Below are 24,661 nucleotides of genomic sequence, written 5' to 3' on the forward strand. Positions count from 1 at the left end.
TATTGAAGTTTAGAGAAGTGAACAATGAAGACAGTGGTGAAAAATAATCTTGTACAGCGCTGACTGATGAGTTAGGAGGTCAAAAACATCTTACTATTTCTCCAAGGAGTCAAAATACAACTCAGTAAAAAATACGGGGTATGGTGTTCATAGTAGGGGTGGGAGGACCTCGCAGAGTTTCACTTGAGGAGCTTTCTCGCCACAAACAGCTGCTGCCTCCCGCATTGGGAAAATCTCAACGGTTGCCCTCCTAGCCTTGAAAATGTTGCTAGGGGTGCTAATTCTCGCTTGCCAACTTACTGTTGGCGAGATGCATGCGAGAAAATACTCTTCCACGCAGAAGTTGGCTGAATTTGTCCAGAACTCCATGTTACAGTGTAATACGGAGTGGCCAAAACGTCACTGGCGGACCGGAATTTATCACCCACCTCTAGTTCATAGCACTTCACAAAGAGCTCAGGTCTTTGGATTACTGCTGTGTTTATATCAGATGGTGCAGGACACACAATGGCAAAAGTTGCTAGCCCAGACAAGCGATACAGCCTTGAAGGGTCATTACAGCCAAGACCTACAGCCTTGGAGTTTTATTACTTCCAATTATATCATTGGTCACAGCCTTCTCCAGTAAGAACTGGGAAATAGGCTGACAAGGTCCCAGTGTGATGGGGAGGATGGGGTTTCCTCAAATGCTACAGAATATGGGATTTCACAGTAAATCTCTTGGCTTCACGGATTCTAGTTGGGATTACCGGCTGGACTTTGGTGACCGGTATCATAAAACCGGCAGACTGTAGTCTAAATACATTGGTGCGCTGGGCATTTAAAGGTCCTGTTGCTTGACTGATAATGGTAAGATTAATAGGAAAAGTTTAGCTTATGTGATATCAGTAAACACTGGTTGTGGATAAGAATCTTTTTATAGGTAGTTCTCTCTCAGTTTGATCCTTATTTTGGCTTGGGATTCAAAGATCCTGAGCAAAGGAACATGAAGCTACCAAATTATGGCAATACGCTTCAATCCAGGGTCCAGTGGGAGTGCACCGGTGCTGTGCCATGTGTCTGATCCCAGGACTCAATGGCTGGCAATGATGGAGGCAGATGTATGTATTTTGGCACGGGGCTCCTCAGGTAAGAAGTTCTTTAATGCAGCGATGAGCAGGCCTAAGAACAAGAGCCAATAAACCTAAGGCTTGACTTACTTTCTCTTTTGTCTTAGTCCAGCCACTTTTCTGGGCCGCTGGATCAGTGAATCTACTGTCTCCTGTTTCAGGTTCAGGAAACAACTACTTTCACAGGGCAGAAGAGGCCAGCAGCATTGTAGATTCATTGGCTAATGCCTAGTGGTGATCTAGTTAGTATAGGAGTGCATCTGTCTCCTCAGCAAGCAGACAGTGTTCTGGGCAGAACTTTGTCTCAGCTTGGTGCGAGCTGGAATGAAGATGGGTCATGACGTTTGTTCCACATTCTGAGTGGTTTTGGCACACAAGTCCTGCACTACAATTTGAGGTCAACAACTTTTCTAATTACTGGCCTATGGTTTTTAGTATTTATCCAGATTTGGGGAAAGCAGGTCGGACTCAACCCTTTGTCTTTCCAGGCCCAAGGCCTTCCCCCACCACAGTGGCCTGTCTCTGGAAGAGGCTATTACATAACTGTTGGCTCAGGGATGAAATCAGCACCCATTCTGGCTGACACTGTTTTAACAATTTAGGAGATAGCCACTGAATCTTGATTGGCGCCCTTTTAAAGCAACAAAAGTGCAGCCCTTTTCGAGCCTGAGTAAAACCATTTTAACTGTGCTACAACACAGAAACATGGAGTTGAAGTTGGCCTGCAGAACTCATGGGAACCACGAACCACTAATCTTAGGTTCCAGAATAGCATGCTACTTGCCATAAAGCTCTTCAACAGCTCATTAGGGCTACTAAGAGCTATATAAATCTAATTACAATACAATAGATACAGTCACACGCTTAAGAGTGAAAGAGATTGAGTTATGAATAGTTAGTCATCCATAGCCCGCCAAGGAAGTTACTCCCTCACGATGAATGTTAGAGCCCCTCCAGGCTACTAGACCAGGCATAGTGTAACTGTCCCTTGGTGCACACCAGATTTGGCCTCTGCGGTATTTCGGAATTGAAGACCTCTATGTCAAAAAATACACTGCAAACAGGGAACCTTCAGGGATGGAAAGGTGCACGGCACAACTTGTGCAACAAAGATCCCCAGACTTTACATTAGATCCATTCAAGAGTATTATCTCACCCAAAATGGACTACGTGACTCTACATTGCCTCCCATGTTCTGAGACAACTTATGGCTTGCGCTGTCTATATGGATCCCATGTCTGTCTACGTGTGGCTATTCCACAGGCCTCTTCAGCGAGGTCCACTCAGTAACAGAACCCTGCATACAATAAGCATTGGCTAAACCACGACGTTTGGTGCTTGTATTGCATACTTTTGAATTTACCAAAGCTTATTTGTGTAATGGGGAGCGCGCTCATAAAAAAGCATTTGAAAAATGGATCCTGCAGAAAAACGTTGTTTTCCATTCTATATAATTTATGTTTTAGATGGGTTTGTCAGTCCTACAAGTCTACAAAATAGCTCATCTTGCATGCCAATGCAGATGGAAGTACTTACGAACATAGCTAATTGGGAACGGTGAAACATTTGTGTAAACAATATCACAAGCCTGTGGCTAAAGAGTTCAATTCAAAGAAACTAACGACTGAAGGAGAAAGACCGTATGCTCCCTAAAAATAGTATAGAATACTATATATATTTGTCATGAATTGTGCAGGCAGCATGCACATCAAAACTAAATAAAAAAACAATGGATGGTGCTCCACGTGGCAACCCCATGGCTAAATTCCTACACACCCATGACAAAGGCCATACCTCAGAAATAGTGGCTGCAATGGAAAGTACAAAGTACCGCCCACAGGCAGGCTCCCTTCAAGCCCTCCTTTGATGGGTCAGTTACACTGAGCTCGAGAGAGCATCGCGTTTACCTGGTATGATGTCACAGGTAAGCGTCAGATCCCTGGGCCCTACCCCAGTAGAAGCACCATCTAGGGATAGAGGCAGTAGGCTGAAGGGAAGACACTGCTTCACAAGAATCACCATTAGGGCCCAACGCTCCACGGACCGTCTCTCCACATCAAGCGCTAGGCCAGGCATAGCTTACTTGCAGTTTGAGACAACCCCCACCCTCTATCCAACCCAGAGGCAGCACCCCCACAAGCCAGGGAAAACTTCTCCAGGGTCAAAATCCGCACCTATTGCCAGTCCCTCTAAATGTAGCACTCATACTTCACGGAAAACTTTTTAAAGCATAAATACTGTCAAAACAACAAGAACATGTCCTCCTGTCCACGAGCCATCGGAAGTGGTGCTGCGCGCGTCTTTAGCGGGAGAACGTGACCCGGATGTGAGCGGTTTCAGCAGACGATGGCCCAGGCCAGGGCGACGAAGGAGCTGGAGCGCACAGTGCTAGTACTAAGCCGCTTATTCCACGGATGGGCTGCACCTGCTCGAGGGGCGGACAAGCCCACTGTCTGCTGAGCGGGGGTTCAGGGCCCCAACCTCGGGGATCCCGCTAATCAGCTCACCGCTTCCCTACCCTCTGCCTCCAGTCCTCACCTGCAGCAGCTCCGACGGCTCTTACTGTAGCGCGTGACCCTTTAAGACCTCCACCAGAGCGCTTCAAGTCTCGTACTCCAGGACTAGATCATTCACACGCCTCCTCTGAGCTGCAATACCTGCTCTTTCAGCACACTGTGAAATCAGTGCACCTCAGTTATGGCACGCAGTCAGGCCCTCCTTCTGTTTCCACGCTATCCCTTTACACAGCTCCGGCGATGCTCCTCGGTCCCGACGCAGCTCCACTATCTCGATCTCACAGCATGCACATCGGTGCCCACCCTGCAGGTACTTAACCTCAATACGTCTCGGCGGATTTCTTCTCACATTTCATTTTATTCAGCGCACAAACAGGGAACACTGAGCTCTGGACGCACTCTGTCTCCAGGCGGGAAAACATCTCCGTCGCGGGAGCTGCCCGCGGCCTGGGGGCCTTGTTCTGAAGACCACTCGCACGCGCCGTCTTCTGGGGAGGAAAGAATGGGGAGACCGAAGCGTAAACGATTTGAGAGTGAAGGGTGCGGTGGAGCCGGAGAGGGGACCACCAGCTTCCACCTCCCCAGGCAGATGGACTCTGCTGTAGTTCCGCGTGGTTGGAGCTGTGCCCAGGGCTTAGCACTTAGTAAGTGCCACGTGAATTACGGAACGTACATGGAAGTGACCAGTGCTTTAAATGGGCCGGTACTCTCCGGTACTGAGTACCGGCACTTTTTTATTTTGAGAGGAAGAGTACCGGCACATCTCAAGAAAAACGTAATACTTTTAATTGGAGAGTACCGGCACTTCTCAGAAACAAGCAGGTACTCTATTACAGAGTCCCTGCACTTCTATTTTTCCATTTAAAGCACTGGAAGTGACCCTGAGACAAAAATCCACGTCACTGACACCCACATCGCTAGTTCAGAAAGGGTTGGAGGGCTGGGATAGAGTCCACATCACTGGCTGCCCTCTGGCTCAGAAAGGCCGGTGCGGCAGGGGAGAGTCAATAACACTGGCAGGCCGCTAGTTCAGAAGTCTTGGAGGGCAGGGGAAGAGTCAGGCAGGTCGCAGGCAGTATAATAGATGGTATATTCACTTTACTAGTCCTCAGGGCGCTGCCAACAAAGATCCTCGGTGGACCTAGCATGTCACTCTAAGGCTAAGCAGTTGTGGCATGTCTCCCTGGCACTAAAGCTTCGAAGATCCGCGCCCTAACCCCTGTTCAGCTACACCTGCCTCCAACAAAATACATCTCACTGTTTTGCCATCCTCCACTAACCTACCCTCCATCTCTCCCTCATCCCACTGTCATCCCTCCCATCAACTGACATTTTGCACCTCCCTCCCCCAAGCCAGCTACTTTCCTATGATCTGTCCCCCATCTGTCATTCCTCTACAACCCCTATCATATCCTCGCCCCTTTCCTAATATGTCTCCTTCTCTAACACATCCCGGACCCAACACAAACAAAACGAAAGTAGTTCTCTTGGCAGAGACAGCTTGCTATGGAGCTCCACCCGGTGGCTAGCAGAGCAGGGCTCTACATCCTGCCAGCCCTTCTCACCCCCATATCAGGAACTGTGGCTGACAAACAGCTCACAAATGGCACAGTCACAAATCCTCAACAAAATCTTCAAGACGATCCCAATCGTCACACACAGAAGTGTCACCAGCAAGCTGGTCGATGGCAACGCACAATGACCCACATTTACTAAGATTTTGTGTCTAGACTGTGTCACCTTTCTGGTGCAGCCCCATGCTAAATCCATGTTGGAATTTACAGAGCCACTCAATTCAAGATTTGCATGGGATTTTATCTTGCATTACCCTTCGTCGCAGCAGCATTACATGGAAATCCACCCATGTATTTTGATGCAAACCTATGTTTACATAATTCAGTAAACATGGGTTTGCTCCAAAATTGAACACCTACTCAAGACTGGTGTAACAAGGAGAAATTTCTCCTTGTTGTTTCCCCTTTGCATCTGTGCTGCATTTTGCAGCACACAATAAAAGAGGAATAAGACCCTAAGCATAGTATTTGGGCAGAAAGAGGTCCCCACTGCACAAAAACAATTCTGACCACAATGCAGACACCCTTGCCTCGTGGCACAAGGGTGCCTGTGATGGTGCTACACAGCCAGATGTGTGCCAGCGCGGCAAGACTGCATAACTGTGCCATATCTCAGTATATAGGGCACATTTCTGCTCCTTCCCACTGATGCAATGAAAAGCAGCAACTTCCCTCGCTGCGTTGCATCAAAGTTTAGTTAATCTTGGCATCTTTGTTGGTATCACCACTTAACTAGCCAGAAGACTTCGGACCATCCAAAATTTAACAGGTAAAGTAACCTAATATTTCCGTCCGGCACACACATCACTCTGCACTGAAAAGACCTTCGGTGGTTGCCCATTCACAAGTGTGCACTCTTTAAGCTTTTGACACACACATACAAAGCTCCACACAATCTAGGCCTGACTACCCTAACAGCCACACCAACTCCCACACACCTACCAGACACCTCTGCTCAGCCGGACTCCTGCTGACATACATGGCCCCCTTATGCATATCCAGAGCCAGCAGTTGCACTTTCTCCTGCCCTCAAAGCTTGGAATGACCTGCCCCTTCATTTAACAGAAACCTCTTCAGTACTTGATTTTCACAAGCAACTAAAGACGTGGCTCTTTACCTAGGCCCAGTCTTCTTTGCCTCTGCTTATCAGCAACAAATCATGAGCTCTATAAGTATTCCTAACATCCCGTCTACTCGACATACCTCTCTTCACCTAATACTCAAATCCTTTTCTGCAGGAAAACCTCTCAACTCCAATCTTACCTTTCAATTGCCCTCTTTCCCATAAGTTCCCCTCACTCAATGGCAACCTGAAAGGACCCACCTCAGCCCAAAGAAATGTGACTTCTCGCTAACCCCTGCCTCAATGCCTGACCTTACCGCTTACTAACCTACAGCACCCCAACCCCTCCTCCAATAGTGAAGATTAATACAAGGTGGTTGATGCTTTCAAATCGCACATCTGAAACACGAAGCAACAAAGTTGATGTGGAAGAGGCAAAGTCATGAGGAGGGTGCCAGCCTGGTGTAGATACCCAACCACCATGGGTATCGAAGTGCACAGACCAAAGAAGGATAGCAAGATACCTCCTCTGTGCCGTGCTGTATAGACATTATGAAAACAAAACAGAACCAGGGCACTCCGAGTAATGAGTCCACAATGAAGAAAGATGCAGATTTCTTTATTTCCTTATGTTGAGAAACATCAAACATCACTGTTCAGAGACAGCCAACACGTGTTTCGTCCACACTGACTTTTTCAAGGCATAAAGATGGTTGAGAACGGTATATCCAATGTTGTCCCTTAATGAACAGGAAACAGAGGTCCTCTATGGTGAAAGGACTTATATACATCAACAACATCTGGAAATTAAGGGATGGTGTATTTATAGGGCCCTGATAAGCCCACACATGACCTCTCCCAGTCCTGAGAGGCAGGGAAAAATGTCAGTAACGGCGTGCGCGTTGTCCCAGCGAGAAAATAATGAGCTCCTTATTTTCTCGCTGGGACAACGCACACGCCGTTACTGACATTTTTCCCTGCCCTCAGGACCTCTTTCTGCCTCTTGTGGACTCATCACTCGGAGTGCCCTGGTTCTGTTTTGTTTTCATACCCTCCTCCAATAGCACCATGTTATCCCTTACAAACTACATACTTATCCACAATCAAAGCGCCATCCATACTTTTCCCACCCCACATCTCCCTAACCTTTCTTCAATGCCTCTGCCCCACCTCTTCACAACACTACCTCTCAGTAGCCCAGGTCAACACCCGCACCTTGCCCAGAATAAACTCCACATATCCCTTACGCATTTACTGAAGTCCCTAAGGTTATCTCTATCAGATACTTTGCACAGCCCACCCCTTTCTTCACCTAACAATCCTTAACTCTTGTATTTGCCTGAAACAACAACCTCATCCAGTGCTTAATTTGTAACAGAAAAAAATAAATGCAGGGGCCCAAATTCTTCATGTGTCATCATCAGCACTTTCGAACACCGCAATTTCCAGACAGCAAGGTTGCCTAGTTTTAATTTCACCTCCTGCATCATTCTTCCCAAGCTTCCACTTTTTGTCAACCTATCTCACTCTGATAGGTTATTTGTTTCTCCCTACTTTCTCCCTTTGTCACTGTTTTCCTATATTTCCTTTTCTCCTTTATCCATTGTTTTCCTTTTCTCTCTTGCTTTTGATAAAAGTTTAATGATGAAAAATAAGCCCTGGTCTCCTAAAATGGGTGTCAACCGCCTGCACAAATTAAGCACTCTACCCAGGATAATATTATCTGGAAATGTCAAAATCAAGGCTTGAGATAGTCTCAATCGAATCCTTAATATTCCACCATACTAAACGCTGGGTGGCAACCACCTGGCTTCAGCATAACAAGATGGAAATCCTCGACTTGTGAGCCCAAGATCTGCAAGAAGCATGTTATCTCTCATTCCCTTACTCCATTCTACGCGAGCACCAGGAAAAGCCTTGGAGTCCTCTTTTTTTAATCTACTATTAAAATTAGCAGGCCAATCAAAATCAGTTAATAAAGCTTGCACTCCCACCACCAAAACTTGTGGTTCTCTCCACCATTCACTCCAACAGAGCCCAAAGCAGCAATCAAAGGGGGGCTGATGAGTTCCAGCTTTGACTTCAACTTAAGCCTTCTTGTCTCTATGTCACTATAAATTTGATGTCCAAGCTACAAAACATCCACATTCTAGTTATCCAACTAACACCCAGCTTTGGGAGATGGATCAGGTCTTGATGGCCAGATGTCAAAAGCACCGGCTTCAAAGTAAGAATGAAATGATTTGCATATTATTTACAATTATTTCTGAATGCTGGCCCGAAATGAACCTAGGTGTCACTGATAAAATATCACTAAAATATATCCTCTGCCTCACCTTCCAAGGTGAGATCTGAGAACTGTTAAAATAAATTATGGTTCCTTCTTCAATAACTGTTTGACCACCATGGTTAATGAATAGAATAGCTAACCAGTAATTAGAAGATGAGCATCAAGTGGCAAGTGGTTTTCAAGGAGTGATGCAACAATTTACTCATTCACTCGCTGGCTCACATACTGACTTACTGGTTCACTCACTCACATCGGTGCTCAGGATTAATTTGCTCCATGCTACAGTGTCCATATCGCTCCATTTCACGTGGATGCAGATTTTCTTGCCTTGGGCCTTTGCTTTACAATTATAAAGATCCTGTTTTAGGGGTGATGTAGCCCAGTGAGCACAAGTAAACTACACCAAAGTTACGAGACTCAGAATGCTGACAGGTATAAATAAAATCCTTGGGCTGTAAAGACAATGGCCTCCTGAGTATTCTGTTCATCTAATAAAATATGCTCTTGGTAAGAATTGGCACATTTCCTCCCCCAGCTAAACTATGTGTACTGAGGATTCTCAAACCATTTCTTAGATTGTCTATTCTTCTGTTCTGTAATGTGGAGAAAGGAAGAAAGAGGTAACCAGCTGCCTCTTACCTCCACCAGATACAGAACAGCCCCGCAGGTACAGGCAGAATGCCAACTGTTGGAAAGTGGATTATTGGTACGGGCAGGTAAGTACCTACACTTAGCAATAGGCCACTAAACTCCACTAGGTTCAGTCAGGTCTCAATAAATAAATCCCCACTCAACCCTTGGTAGCTTGGCAACGAGAAACAAGGCTTAATTTAGAAGACAAGTGTGTAAGGCATTAAAAAACAAAATCACAAAACAGTAAATAAGTAAAACACACAACACAATAAAAATCCAACACCACTTTATACAAATAGAGTATATTTTTATCTTTCAAATGACACCAAAATGATTTAAATTGGATATGGGGAACTTGAGATATGATTTTTTAAAGAATTAATGTTTTCTAGTGCATACAAACTAAAAGCGCCCATCTGGTTGCACTAGACCGGGACACAGTCAAAGTTTGAGGCTGACGGCAATGGCTCCCTGCTCAGCTACAGGAAGCGAGAGGCCTCGGTCAAAAGATTACCCTCAGACTTAGTCTTTTTCTTGAAGATTTTCTTCAGCGGGACGAAGTCACCAATTCGAACTGACTTTCCTGGAGTCCTTTTCAGATACGCGGCGTAGGAGACCTCGGTGAAGAATTCTACCTTCTGACTTAGCCGATTTTTCAGGACGTAAATCTTTGTCTGGGCCAAAGCTGAATCTTGATCCAGTGTCCCTGGAGCCCTCCTCAGATACGCTGTGCGGGAAGTCCCAGTCAACTTTTTACGTTCTGACTTTGTCACTTTTTTGGAGCTCTTTCCTTTCAACGGGGGTCGACCCTCCACAGCAAGCCGATTTCGATGCAAGGCCATCAGATCACCTTTAAGGGAACCCCTGGTGAAATCCTGGAAGCCTGGGGCTCCGGAGCTTTTTAGCAGGATGGACCTGCAAAACAGGCCGGGTCGCGGTTGATGGTAAACCGACTTAAATCACCACAGCGGGTGGGTCCCTTTTTGGAGCTTTTTTACAATAGTTCTCCAAACTTCTGGATCTTCTTCCAGAGTGTATTAGAAGGACCTGTAGGAGTCCACAACTCACCCCAAGGTTCCAGAAGCTCTGTGTTGCTCCTTGAGGCTTAGGACTCCAACTCCCAGAATGCTATGGTTCAAATCCAAAAATGACCACTAGGCACTGGTCAGCTGGTCAGTTCCTTCAGGTGTTGGTGCAGGGGACTCTGGTTAGCTATTTTCACCTATAGCAAGAAGGGAGTCCCTTCTTGAACCAGTTGAAGACAGGCAAAGTCCTTTTAGTGGTGAAGGCCAAGTGTGCAGCTGGTGCAGCCTTTCAGAGTGCACTGTCCAGGCTCAGATCAGGGGTCCAGCTGGGCAGTCCTTCTTCTTCTGATGTTGTTCCTTGTATGGCTCTGAGGTGTGGGTGTAGCTCTGCCATATTTATCCTTGCTCCTGGAGTGGAAAGTGGGGGGGAGGGGGCAACTGTCCAATCACAGGCAGGCCACTACCCTCTTGGATGACCACTTCCTGGGAAGTGTGGCAGAAAATCAATTCCAGGAAGAAACATTCCTTAAAAATCCAAAATGGCAGACACACAATTTTGGAGGTTAGGTCTGGCTGAGCCCACCCACTGGTGTGGCTAATAATCCTTAACACACCCCTCTCCTAATCTAATGAAGAGGGCACCTGGTTGTCTGGGTTTGGAGGAAATGGGGGAGGTCCTGAGCTGCTCCAAATGTCCTTCCCTCCTTTGAAGACAAGTTTGGCTCTCCCCCATCCTGTTTTACCATCTGCTGGTGCAGATCTCCTCCTCAGGCACTTCTTTTGTGTTCAGTCCAGGCCACTTCACACCTCATCAAGGCAACCTGGTCAGGCTGCCAGAGGCTGGCCAATCAGAGAAGGGCACTACAGAAATGAAACTGATAACTTTAAGGAAGAGTTATACAACTCTTTCCCTGAACTAGTTATATTAAATACCAATATGTGGCAAGTTGTTGCATGTATTATAACAATCAGTTTGAGACCAAACGTGCCATACCTAGCTCCTTTGGAGACTATTAATTAAAGTAAAGTCTCCTCATTTTAGCCTATTGAGCCTATTCACTACAATGAGGGAAAAACGAATTTGGCTATTTTCCTCACCAGGGCTTATAAAACACATGTTATAAGGTCCCTGCTTATAGTTACACTGCACCCAACCCTGGGGCACCTAGGGCACACCTTAGGGGTGACATATGTAAAAATAAGGTAGATTAAGACCTTGGAAGTACTTTTAAGTCCAAAGTCAAATTTGCATTTAACTTTAGTTTAAAAGCAGACAGCAAGGCAGGCCGGCCTTTAAAAATGACACTGGGCACCTCAACAGTGCACTTATGGGTGCATCACCTATGCTGGGGTCCCTAAACCTACATGCCCTATCACATACTAGGGTTGACACAGGCAACTATAATTAGCCTAATTTGCATACTCATTTTACACAGAGCACAGGCCCTGGGACTAGTTAGCAGTGCCCAGGCCACCATCAGAGTCAGGAAAACAACAGCATAAAGTGAAAAATGGGGGCAAAAAGTTACAGGGCCTGTGCAGTCAGCCCCGTTTTCTCACATGTTTTTTAAAATCTTTTGTTAGTAGAAGCTGTAATATTTTGTGATATGTAAGTTTTCTTTATGTAAACCTTGACCTACAAATGTTAACTTTACTACAATCAGAAAGTACATTTTACCATAAGAGACCTACTCGATGAATGCCCTATGAAACAAAATGATTGAACACCCTTGGAGCTCCTAGAGACATTTACAAACAATGATTGTACTTAGAACTTTTGTAAGAAAGCGGCTGCCACATCTAAGTAAAGGACATGCAGATCATGTTTTGCAGACCCACTTATATTGGAATAAGTCAAGAGCAGGAGAGTGAACTTTATGACATTTGGAACAGTTAAGTAACCAGAAATAAGAAAGTGAAAAACACTGGTCTAAAGAAAAAATCCTCTTCTAATAACAAAACCCTCTTTCGAAAGGGGGGGGGGGGCGGGGTATCAATACGGAGGACAATGATAGTTGTGTGTAAGAACAAACAAGCTTATCCCCACCAGGTCATCAGGAGTAAGCAGTGCTACTTCAGCCTTAAAAGTATCCTACTCCCACTCTAACCACATTCTCTCAGTCATAGAATAACATCATATATTTGTGATATTTACATGGACCGAAATAAGAACAACAATCCTAATAACAAGAACAATCGTAATAATAAGCGTACACGTCATGATATGCCCTCCTAACTCTAGGCTCTGAAGGCGGTGTTGTTACCCAACTCAACGTAATCGACCTCGTAAGGCTGAAAGGCGGAGTGTCCCTGCAATTGTGATGCAAATCTGGAACTTTCTGGTTACACAAAGAGTGCTACAAACGATGCATTCGTCCAACCAGCGATCTTACCAGCTAAAAGGACAGGCGTGGTTCAAGCCATGTTACAGTATGGCCTTGCTTTGTAGAATCGAGTAGCCAGTACGTGCTAACCGGGCTGAAACATGAGCCATTAGACCAGCGCTCTTCATCAGGCCACTAGAAAGACTCACCCTACACAGAGGTCAGAGCCGGAAACTTGTGCTCATTGGACATATTCCAGGCCCAAGGAGAGCTGGCGATTGATTGGCAGCTGTGTGGGGAACCTACGTGCAGCATTAAAACAACAGTCAACAACAAAGGGAAGCTCGTGGAAAGTGACACTTTTTAACTAAATCGCACACTTAACACTCGCGACAAGGTGTGAAAAAGTTGCAAACTGCATTTCAGTCTTCTGCCCACTACTTGCCTCATCTTTAAAGCGACAAAGTTGCTTCAGGCTTCCTTAGCTGTTGATAAGGTCTTACATGGATTTTTTCGACTTCCAAGAAGGTGGGTTTTCCCCAGTATTTAATACATTTAACCGAGCGTGTTTGCAGACTGCCTAAGAAATCCACACATGGAAATATTCAAGGACGTGAAATCACTGCTCCAGGTTACGTCATCTGCTGTAATGCGCGCGCCCTCCAGAGAAACTGATGGGGTCTCGGAGACAGAACCGTACGTAGCAGTGTTGTGGTCCCTAGTGCAAGGAAGGACACGCCTCCTTGCCCGTTTGCATTATAAATTACAGCAATAATAAGGGCCCAGTGCCCCCCCCCCCCCTAAGGCCTCTGGGCCCGGGTAGCACTGCACCTGTTATACCAAAGGAAACTACGGCCCTGCTTGGAGGCCGTGAGTACAGCTGGTTCTTCAAGTAAAGATAATATGCGGCCTTTTCTCGGGTCCTCGGGCGTTTCAGGAGGTTGGAGTAGAGGAATCAACTCAGTTTCAAGAAAAGTGGTAAGTAATAGGCAACCTCCATCTTCTCTGCAAAAAAACACAAAACTAAGCGGAACAGTATCCCCAGATACAATGAATGGCTGGCACCTCTGCAACTATACTTTAGAAAATATTTTATTGCAGTTTTAGAGGATTTTGGAGTTCTTTACAAGAGAACCAGAGGTTTTACACGAGAAGCAGACATTACACATTTTTAAGGCACTGGGAGGCCTAAATGATTTGCCAAGGACCATAGGATGTTGACCTGTGGCCAGGATTCGGAGATCGTTCGACACTAGGCCACATCTCCTCTGTGTTCACTGAGTAATCACTAGCTCCTCTCGCGCACACACAACACCCCCGCCCCTTACCCCTGGAAAGCTGATTATAGAAGAGTCAGGCCTTCTTAGTAGCAAAACTGGCTCATCTATAATAAGCTAACCACGTGATCTTTTTCACACTTCTCTTGAACATACTGACCTTTCGGTCCTTACACTTTTAATTCTACGCATTGTGTAGTGTACTGCAGTCTGGTCCTTCTTGGAAGACATTGCTATGAACCTGGATTCATTTTTCTACCACTCCTCTGTGGTTACTCTAACCTAAACCTGACAAAATCCCTTCTCTCTCTTTTATACCCGTGCTAGGCACAGTCTCTTCCTCTCAGTAAGCCCCTGAATCACATCCCCATACCATCATCAGTGACCATCCACCCATCTACACTGGACACCTGATCTGGAGATGCCCCGATCCATGCGCCTGTTCATAATCCAAACCCCTCTACCTTGTCCAGATCCTTGCCTGACTCCAGCCCTTTCTACACAGAGCAGATCGGCCATGAACTAGCGCCTCGCCTTGACTCAGCCTACAATGACACCTTCAGCAATGTACTTCAGTGAACTGTTAACTACCAATATCCTCACTGCACCTTTACTGTCAACCCTACATTCACCCCATGTATTCTATCCTGGAGCACACCAACAATCCACAGCGTCGGGAAGGATGTGCATACTGATTGCCTTAGGTTAAAAAAGGCATCGAACCCTGACATTTGCATAAACCCTGACATTTATAGAAAAAAAGTGCTCTATGCCCTGATGATGGCACCGGTTGATCTCAATCATCACCTGTTTGGAGTTAGAGGTGGTGGGCAAAGTTGGATAGCTCCATTCATGTATCATGCATAATTCGCACAAGAAACAGAGGTTTTGTATGTGCCACACAAGGGTGACTGCCTGAACATGGGGACTCTTGCAAGCATATGGTGAGAACAGGAATTTCGTGATACAATACATTGCATTGCATTTGTAACCTGATCTTTATTTCACAGCTGTCCACTTTCTTACATCACAAATTGAAAGTTACAAGTGCAGCACACATGGCACATACTCATGTTCACAGCCCCCTTGTGCTCCAACCAGCCATGCTACCTGGGATTCCCATTGTATCTCACGGTTCTTTCACCTTCTCTTGGTGCTCCTAATAATGAATGCCTGTAACTTGGCATTCTCCAAACTGCAGCCTGAAGCCCTCTCCATCTTGCCACCTATGCCTTCCCTAACGATGGCATCATCCTTTTTAAGTTTTTCGCACCAGCTTTTTTCTGATGCAAAGCCAATCTCCACCCTTCATCCCTTCTCTTGACCTAGAAACAAGAATCACCTACTGCCTCGTGATCACCGGGCACTGACCAGCTCCACTCCCTCATGTAAATCTATACATAGTACCCAATCCACTGTATTACCTTTCCTCCTCTCCTGATTCACTGACATCCTCCCTTGCTGCGAGCAACCTTGGCATGGGTTCATCTCTGGCATGTGAATGCAATCATGTAACAGCTCCCGCACAATGACAACAGGGACATTTTCATCCCAACACCCTTTCTGAAGTGACAGCTCCCTGACCAATATTCTGGTTAGAGCAAGGTGGGTATCCCCAACAAGCTCTGTGTCCGACTCGTGAAGCATTTCTCATTATGGGTAAATGAATTTACTATGATGCACACACTCTACAAACATCCCCACCACACTCCCCGTTTCTAGATGCTGGCACCAAATCAGCTGTCTGCGTTTCAAACACCGGGCATAGTAGGAACTCCTCACCCTACTCTCAAAGGCACTATGTAAGAATTCTTCTATCACCCTCTCATTAATTCACAAAGTAGACATTAACAAACACACTGTGCTCAGCCAACCACGACCGTCTTTGTAAACCCAAATTGCCAGGTCTTCATCCAGTTTTATGTCGTTAGAACTTATTGGATCACTCCAGAGGCAGGCCCTCGTCAGCAGATTTCAGCCAAACCCTTGCTTGCCACATTCAAACCTGTACTCGAAGCCCATCTTCTGAGGCTGGAGGCCCAACACGGCTGACAATTCTCTTTCACTTCTCTCTGATTACTGTTACTTCACCCTGTTAATACTCTATTATTACTACAAAGATGAGTACTACTACCAGTAATAATAGTAGTATGAATAAACGAAATAGCAATTACTTGTTTTATGTTGCACTTTATAGCACATATGTTGGCCTTTCTTGATGCTGTTTACAGCAGGGTTTACTAGCACTCAATTTATTGAGATATTATCAACCTTGAAAGGATAATAGCCTGAATTTTCCCTAAAGCCTTGGAATTTGTCAGATGCATGTAATTAAATGTCAGCAGTGACTACTTAATGCGCTGCATCACCATGCCCTCAGCGCTACTTAATAACGTCAGTGTGTAATATTATCACTGTATTGAATTAACTCTGCACAAGTCTTGTTCCTCATCCACCAAGCCCTATTGGTCCTTCGATGTGTGACCAACCTCCCCATCACTGCCACGACACAGCTACACCACATCTATACACCACCCCTGCCCCCACCATCCCCAGGTTTGCTCCAGGACATGGCTGCAAGCATCAGAATGTTGGGGGTCCAACATCTAACATATGTTACGGCCCATGGAGAGTCCACTGTGATCAGTCCTTTAATGGAACACCTGGTAAATGACGTCACAATAGAACGCAAATCCCCAGTTTACATCATCAAACAAACCAACATTTCAAATGCCTTTAGTTAGTGACCGTTAAGAGATCCTAGAGTGAAGGAGAACTGTTTCTCTTATGTACTCTGGAAGCCCACCTTCCACATTGCTAGTTAGTCACTACACACCATGCTGACGATGTTTGATAAGTCGGGGTGGGTGAAGTTATAAAACTTCAGACAGTCCAGCTTCACGAAACTTATTTTGAAACTTTGAAAACTTCGGCAAGTTAACGAACATTGCTTACTTAGCAAAAGGTTGGCAACACAGTTGCAAAAAAATAGCTTTTCGTGCGATGTTGTAAAAATCCAGCAGTAATTATTTTTTAGGATAGAATTTAACTACGAAAGCGGAAAGCTTTACCCCCCATACAAAGTTGCAACACGTCTGCACACATTCCTATAGTGAAGGTTTACATACAACTACCGGAATTATTGAGAACTTCTCACGTTTACAACAAATGTTACAAGAGATAAGTTACTAACCTTCAGCAAGTTCTGGACTCTGTGTCTTGTTTCAAAATGAGTCCTTACACAATGTTTAAAAGAAAACAGCGGTGACCACATCCTTCCCCTTTCTGCTGAGCGTGGGCGTGTCCTTGTTCTTGCACCTGGGTTCAAGTTTTGTATTTTGCATTGTCTGCTAAGCTTGTTGAACAGAATCGAACGCTTGATACATCAAATGCAATTTATTAAATTAGGGGCGGGTGGAAACAAAAACAGTGTTGGGGGAGATGGCTGTAATAGAAAGTATGGGTTGCAGGGAAAGGCCAAGAAGGGATGGGGTGGAAATAGGAGGGCTTTTGTGTAGAAAAAGGACTGGGGTGACGGCTTCTTTGATAGTGTCTACGACGGAGGAAGATCTTAGGCCACAAAGGAAAGTCGTTCAGGGGAGGGGAGCCAGGGCGGTAACTGACCGAAGTACTCAGAAGGCCTCGTACGATTTGTGAGACTGCAGGTGGAAAGGGTCTGCCAAAACGTGGATGGACCCATCCTGTGCGTGCTAGAGGGGCAGCATGGCAGGCATGGATTTCTTTACAAGAATTAAAATCGTACATAGTATGTTGCAAATTACTTGACCTAAAAACTTTGCAGTTTTTATAAACTTTGCCAGATTTTTTTAAAAAATGGAGAAAACAAGGTTTTGCAAAGCCAATAGGTCTGGCATTGTCTAGCAGCCTTCTGGTTTGGCAATAAATGCTTTGTGTCGTCATTACTTTCGAACAATTGCATTGTTATGGGACCTCCTGGGCTCTCACCAATAGATATAAAAAATAGCCAAAAAGCAAAAATATTTAGTCTCAAAGAGCACAAACTGCTATTGTAGCCTCTAGGTTATTGGGAATTGCTCTGTGGGCGGATGCGCCCCTTGTGAGAGGGCAGAATGCCATCACTCTCAGTGAAATTAGCCAATGGCTGTGCTGTATTGGGTGGGAGAATAATGCGAAAGGCACAATAACAGACCAAAGGGAGAGGAGAACTGTCTGAGAGTCCCTATAAGTATACTATCCTTATAATTTTAGAAAAACTAAAAAGCTCCTGGCTAACAGCACCCTAAAAAGAGCCATGTGCGGCACCCCGAGCATTCCTGCTGTGGCACAGGACTTTATTTGTGCTTCTTGTTCACGGGTGCCGGAATACACCATGTCATACCCCCGGGAGGGGGGAAAGGCGTTTGAATGGTTGAACAGCCGAAGCTAATAGGTTTGCCCACTTTCACTCACGGCTTGAGCAGCCTTAAACAGCCTTGGTGATGCACTGATGTTTGATGGACCTACAACTGCAGGAATTGTAGTTGGGAAGATGAAATTGCCTAGGGAGAAAGCCAGGGACCTTTGCACTACTTCCCAAAATGCTATGTGCCAGGGCTTCTCCTGAGCTCGCATGCATAAGGTATCACTTTGCCCAACCCTCAGTCTAAAGCTGACATTTAGTATGTGTCTTTGATGATTCAGTGTTGGTTGTAGTGAAATCATTACCTAACGAGGAATCAAAGCCCCGTCTTTTGGGTCGAGTTGTGATCTAATACAGAAATTATCAGCTGTGGAGCCGAGAGATGTACCTGAGCTTCGATGCTTGACTACATTGTGCTGTCCTTGGCAAATCACTTTAGTTTCCCGGGCCTCAGTTCTTTGACCAGCTAATGGGGTGAGCACAGGGGCCATGCTTCATGAAAACCTCAGAAATCCCACACACCTATGGTGTGAAGATTGTCTCAACTTCTGTCAATTCACAAAACGCCCAGGCATTAACAAGGGAACACGAAGATTTTCATAGTTTTTCCATAGTGTACATTTTTTTTCCATACTCCTTAGCTTAGTATGAGACGTATCTGTACTGTGCAATTTTACAATTACTGTTAATCTTTTTGCTGTATGCAGGTCGTATTTATTTTCGGCTATTTAGTATATCAATAAAGTGCATCATACAGCTGGTGCCACCTCCGGGCACAGTAGAGAGGGAGTAAATGGAATTCTGCAGACAATAACAATGATTGTAGATGAAGCAAGAGTTTGTAGCAATTATTCAAGGCGCCATTGCTCATACAATTATACAGTTGTAAAGTGTTGCAAACAGTCCCGAATATGCATCGACCATGGGATAGTTGTTTAAGGATTAGGCTTAGATGTTTGACCAGACAGGGATTCCTGGGAAAGTATCTGGGGATCTCAGACTCCTTAAGTTGCGAAGCAAAGACAATGGAAGATGTGTCTAAAGTTCAAGAAGTATTTTTTCAATTCTTAGATATGTAGGCAGGTTGTTCCACAGTATGGATGCAAGGCATAAATGTAAGTATAAATTCCTGATAGGTCGATAAAGTTGGAGGATGTAAGAGAAATATCTCAGTGCATTTCTGAGTGAGGCAAAGTGTTTTAAACTCAGACCTTTGGTTGATGGGAAGCAAGTGTAGGGTTGTACAGGGTGGGAAGACCTGGTTGCTTTGCCTTAGGCTGAGTGTAAGGTGGGCCAACTGATTTTGACCCTTTGGACAAGTCTTTTTAGGTGCTTGTCAAAGATAGCATTACTATAGGAGGAAACCATAGCTAGGACTAAGGCAATTTTGTGAGGAAGCCCAAAAAATGTGTGCATTCCATGCAGGACATGTGAGTGGAAAATGTATTTTTGGTAAAAGGACCACTTTGGGGGAGTGAATGAAAGGTTGGTGTCAAATGGTAAGTACTCTTACGTTACATGTCCTTTGTATTGGTGTTGGGCAAGACTCCAGGGTCAGGACCATTTGGCAGAGAAGGATCCCTTGAACCCACGAGTTGGACCCCTGTTTTCTGGTCATTGAGGAAGAACAAGTTGAGGTTCATCCACGAGTGGGGGTATCTAAAAAAAACTCACAACATTTTGGGGTTCCCTAAATCCTTGTTCTTGTTTAATTAGTATCTGGATATCATCTGCACACATATGGTAACTCATTTTATGATGTTCGTTGATATGGGTCAGAGGGACCATAGGGATGATGAACAATGTCGGCGAGACAGCTGAATCCTATGGTACACCAAAGGCATTGGTGGTGTTGCACCATTCAAATGAGCTCAGTTTGACTGGCTGCGTGAGGCTGCTTAGACAGAAAATCCAGTAGGAGCAGTTCCACATGTGGCTAGGTGATTCAGCAGCATACTGTAGGCGAGTGGGCCAAATGCTGCTGAGACATCCAAGTGGAGTAAAGAACAAGTAAGTTCCTGATCTAGCAGCTTTAGGAGCATTAATGACATGCAGGATCTGAATGAACAGACTGACCATTAACTCAACTGGGTGAATGTCAGAAGGGCTGGTTGTGCTAAAGGCCTTAGTGTTACTCCCTTAGCAGTTCAAGGTGATTTTACTGCATTGTTCACATGCCTTCCTATTAGTAACTGGAGCTGCATTTAGGAGGGCACCTTCGGTGCTGCAGCTCCTCTCTCCATCTCAGCCACCATGTAACGAAATGCTGCCACATTAGGCACTACTTTAAAGCTTATGTACACAGCAGGCAGGGCTTCTCTGCTCGAGGGACATCCATCCATCCTGGGTGGCTCTTTCCACCCCTGGTCCTAGAAGCTTCTCAATCGCACGCCCTGATGATGATCCCTGTGAACACTTCTCTTCTCTTACACCCCCTGCAGGAATGTGGCTATTGTTTGCACGTTTAGATCACCACTTATACCGCTTTCTCTCAGGTGCAAGCTGTAAAGCGACGTAGAGAGGGAATATTGTTTATGACTACCAATCAATAAGTCTTTGAGGGTGTTCACATGACTCCCTTGGGGACACCCATTCCCCGATGTCTATGACTGCAGTGGGATCTGTAGATCTAGTTCAAGGCCTGTAGTCTGAACCAATCGCTGTGTGCAAATCCTGACTTTGGAAACGATGATCTAGAATTTAAGTGCATGGAGACAACTTTACCTTGGAGAGAATATGCAGATACTAATGAGGATATCGGCCCGCGCCATGCAGTACACAAAGCTAGACACTTCTACAAACTTTCCAGTTTAGGACATAGATAAAAATCACACAGGGTGGGGGAGTTACACATTTCACCGAAAATCTCTTTCCGCAAATAAATAGTGTGTAGCTTTGAGGAGAGGACACGTAGAAAGGCACAAAGAGCATGGATTGAAAAATGAAAAGGGAGAAAGAAAATGAAAGGAAAAGAAAGGGGTGAGTCTGTGAAAGAAGGAAAGAAAGAAAAGGTGAAACAAAGGAAGAAAAGGCGAAACAAAGGAACAGAATGCCAGGGTGAGAAAAAGAAGAGATTTAAAGATTAGAAGACACGAAAAGAAGAAGGCAGAAACTAGAGGGAGAAGCGAGCTCGTCTTGCAGGGTCTCACAGGGCAGACGAGCTCATGCCAGCCTCCCCGTCCCCAGCCAGGCCGTTGCCTGGAGCCCAAGTCCCGTGTAACAAAAAGCCCCCAAGCAGCCTCAGGCAGTAACCGCCAGGCAGGGAGAGCGCTGCGTGGTATCCATGGGAACCGAAGCAAGCCACGCTGTGCTCAGCAGCAAGGGAGGGAGGCCACCTGCCTCTCCCTCCACAAGCCTGGCACAGAGGAGCAGGGGTACAGTAACCCCTCCTGCTCATTCTCCCAGACCGAGCACAGAGCAGCCATGGAGCCCCAGCCCCTCCTGCACAGCCCACTCCTCAAGCCACGCTCAGCTGGGGGGCAGGAGCTGTCCTCTCGCTGCACGCGCCTTTGTTACAATATCACGGATTGTCAGCGAGCCCAGTGGCACCTTGTTGCTCTGTGCTTGCCATCAGAGGCTGGAGCCCTGACTGGTAGCTTTATTAAATAGTAGGCAATGAGCGTGGCATAGATAGCAGTGGAAGCCATGGGTCCTGGTGCAAGTATGCTATTCAGGTAGTAACACCCAACCTTCCCAGATTTCCGTGGCCCCTTCCGGGCTCTGGATCCCATGCCACTGAATTTGCTGAACCAAAGGTTGCTACACCCAGAATAGGAAGGTTGGGATGGGTTATGCCACTTTACCTGTATACACGTATCAGTGCTTGGAATGGGAAAATGGAGGTGCAGGTATTCAGTACCAGAGTGCCTGCTTATTTCCGATATGTGCGGTACTGTCCAATTAAAAGTATTACGGTTTTCTTGGGAATTACAGGTACTCTTCCTCTAAAAATAAAAAAAAAGTGCTGATACTCCGTACCGGACAGTACCGGCCCATTTAAAGCACTGTATACTTTGGTATGTGGGACGGGTGGGGGCTCTGTTTCTTTGCTTCTCTGTGCTTGACATGGGGAGTGAGAGACGGGGGGGGGGGGCTAGGGGGGGTTACAGTCCCTTTGCTGTTTGGTGCCTGAGTGTAGAGTCGGAGGCCCAGGTTTTACTGTCCCTTTGCTGCTCAGTGCCTGACACGGGGAGTGCTTAATAAAAAAAAAGTGCCAGGGCTCTGGTCAGGAGGCCGCTGCAGCTCGCACCACCCACTGCCCTGACACAGCTGCTAATGATGGTAACAACCCAACTACTAACCACCACACTCCTAAAAGTGTGACAATTCAGACTAGTCCAGGCCCCCAAAGCAACAAGAATTGCTTGGTCTGCAGGTAATAGTCGTTTTAATGTATATTGAATTCATACTTAACTGTTCATCTCTAAATTAGCCAGACAACTCTACCTTGTGGCAGACTGTCACAAGTGCCGGTGTTGACAAGTGCCGACGCCAAGCACTGGAAAACACAGGGGCAGGAGCAGTGCTTAATTTGTACTGGTTGGCTTCCGGTGCACCGGCAGCTATTTTTGAGGGCCGGCACTTATTTTTCTGCCTCAAGCATTTACTGCAAGCGAAAGACCCATACGGAAAGAGGGAGGAAGAGAAAAATGAAAAAATATCCCAAAGGGAGTAGGGAGAAAGCAGCAAGAGTGAGCTGAAGGGACAGGGAGTGGCTGTAGTGGACTAAAGAGGCCCGAGATGGCTTTAGGATTACGCTGCCTCAGTGTTCTGTGTCGGCACATTTGATTGCAGCAGCTGCTTGTTTCAGAGGAGAGCTTTCGGCACCGGCACGTTTTTATTTACAAATTAAGCACTGAGCGAGAGGGGCTACTGCCCCTTTGCTGCTTGGTATCTGACATGGGAAGTGGGTGTCAGGAGGGGTTACTGTCCCTTTGCTGCCCGGTGCCTGAGTGTGGAGAGAAACACAGGATGGGAATGCTGTCCCCTTGCTGCTCGGTATCTCACGTGGGGAGTGAGGGGCAGGAGGGGTTACTGTCCCTGTGCTGCTCGGTGGATGGCTTAGTTTGAGCAGTGTGTGGTTGGTAGGGTTGCTGAACCTGGTGCTCGGTGCCTGAGTGTGGAGTAAGTGGCAGGAGGGGTTACCGCCCCTTTGCTGCTCTGCGCTTGGTTTACGGAGGGAGTGGCAGGAGGGGTTACTGTCCATTTGCTGCTCGGTGCCTGACATGGGCAGTGAGTGGCAGGAGGGGTTCCTGCCCCTTTGCTGCTCGGTGCCTGGCATGGGCAGTGGATGGCAGGAGGAGTCACTGTCCCTTTGCTGTTCGCTGACTGACATGGGTAGTGGGTGGCAGGAGGAGTCACTTTCCCTTTGCTGCTCGGTGCCTGGCATGGGCAGTGGATGGCAGGAGAGGTTACTGTCCCTCTGCTGCTCGGTGGATGGCTTGGTTTGAGGAGTGGGTGGAAGGTAGGGTTGCTGCACCTGGTGCTCGGTGCCTGAGTATGGAGTAAGTGGGAGGAGGGGTTACTGTCCCTTTGCTGCTCGGTGCCCAGTGAGTGGCAGGAGGGGTTCCTGCCCCTTTGCTGCTCGGTGTCAGACATGGGCAGTGAGTGGCGGGAAGGGTTACTGCCCCTTTGCTGCTCGGTGTCTGACATGGGCAGTGAGTGGCGGGAGGGGTTACTGCCCCTTTGCTGCTCGGTGTCTGACATGGGCAGTGAATGGCGGGAAGGGTTACTGCCCCTTTGCTGCTCGTTGTCTGACATGGGCAGTGAGTGGTGGGAGGGGTTACTGCCCCTTTGCTGCTCGGTGCCTGGCATGGGCAGTGGATGGCAGGAGGGGTCACTGCTCCTTTGCTGCTCGGTGTCTGACATGGGCAGTGAGCGGCAGGAGGGGTTACTGCCCCTTTGCTGCTCGGTGTCTGACAAGGGCAGTGAGTGGCGGGAGGGTTACTGCCCCTTTGCTGCTCGGTGTCTGACATGGGCAGTGGATGGCAAGAGGTGTTACTGCCCCTTTGCTGCTCGGTGCCTGACATGGGCAGTGTCAGGGTGTTGATGCACCTGCTGCTGTGTTCTTGGTGCGGAGAGTGGAGACATGTGGCTTTCTGTCTCCGTGCTTATCTGTGCCTGGCTTAGATAGTGGGGTTTGGGAGGGGCTGGGGATCCCCTGCTGCTATGTTCTCGGCCTGGATACAAACAGCAGAGGGGTTGAAGTTGCCTTCCTCCCGTGTGCTAGTTTAGGATGGGGCTACTCTTCCAACCACCCCCGAGAAGCCAGACACAGGCAGAAAGGGAGCCAGCCCTGGCCTCCAACCACCCACTGCCCAGGCAGAGGAGCCCGGCGCGGACCCAGCTACCCCTGCCTCCCGGGATGATGGCAGGTGGATGATTAGACAGAAATGTGAAAGCTCCCATCTGGCGCATCTCCCTCTGCGACAGCAAGGGGGATACGTGTTGATCGCTAGTCTTGACAAAG

The 24,661-nt window shown here is 46.7% G+C and overlaps 1 protein-coding gene across 1 annotated transcript in view; it reads right to left on the reverse strand.

Annotated features, from left to right (window-relative positions):
• The window catches only part of AKNA (AT-hook transcription factor), a 279,571-nt gene that overhangs the window by 253,796 nt on the left and 1,114 nt on the right, over positions 1–24,661 (reverse strand). The window lies entirely within an intron of this gene.

The sequence above is a fragment of the Pleurodeles waltl genome, chromosome 6, assembly GCF_031143425.1.
Source record: "Pleurodeles waltl isolate 20211129_DDA chromosome 6, aPleWal1.hap1.20221129, whole genome shotgun sequence".
In the NCBI taxonomy this organism is placed as follows: Eukaryota; Metazoa; Chordata; class Amphibia; order Caudata; family Salamandridae; genus Pleurodeles; species Pleurodeles waltl.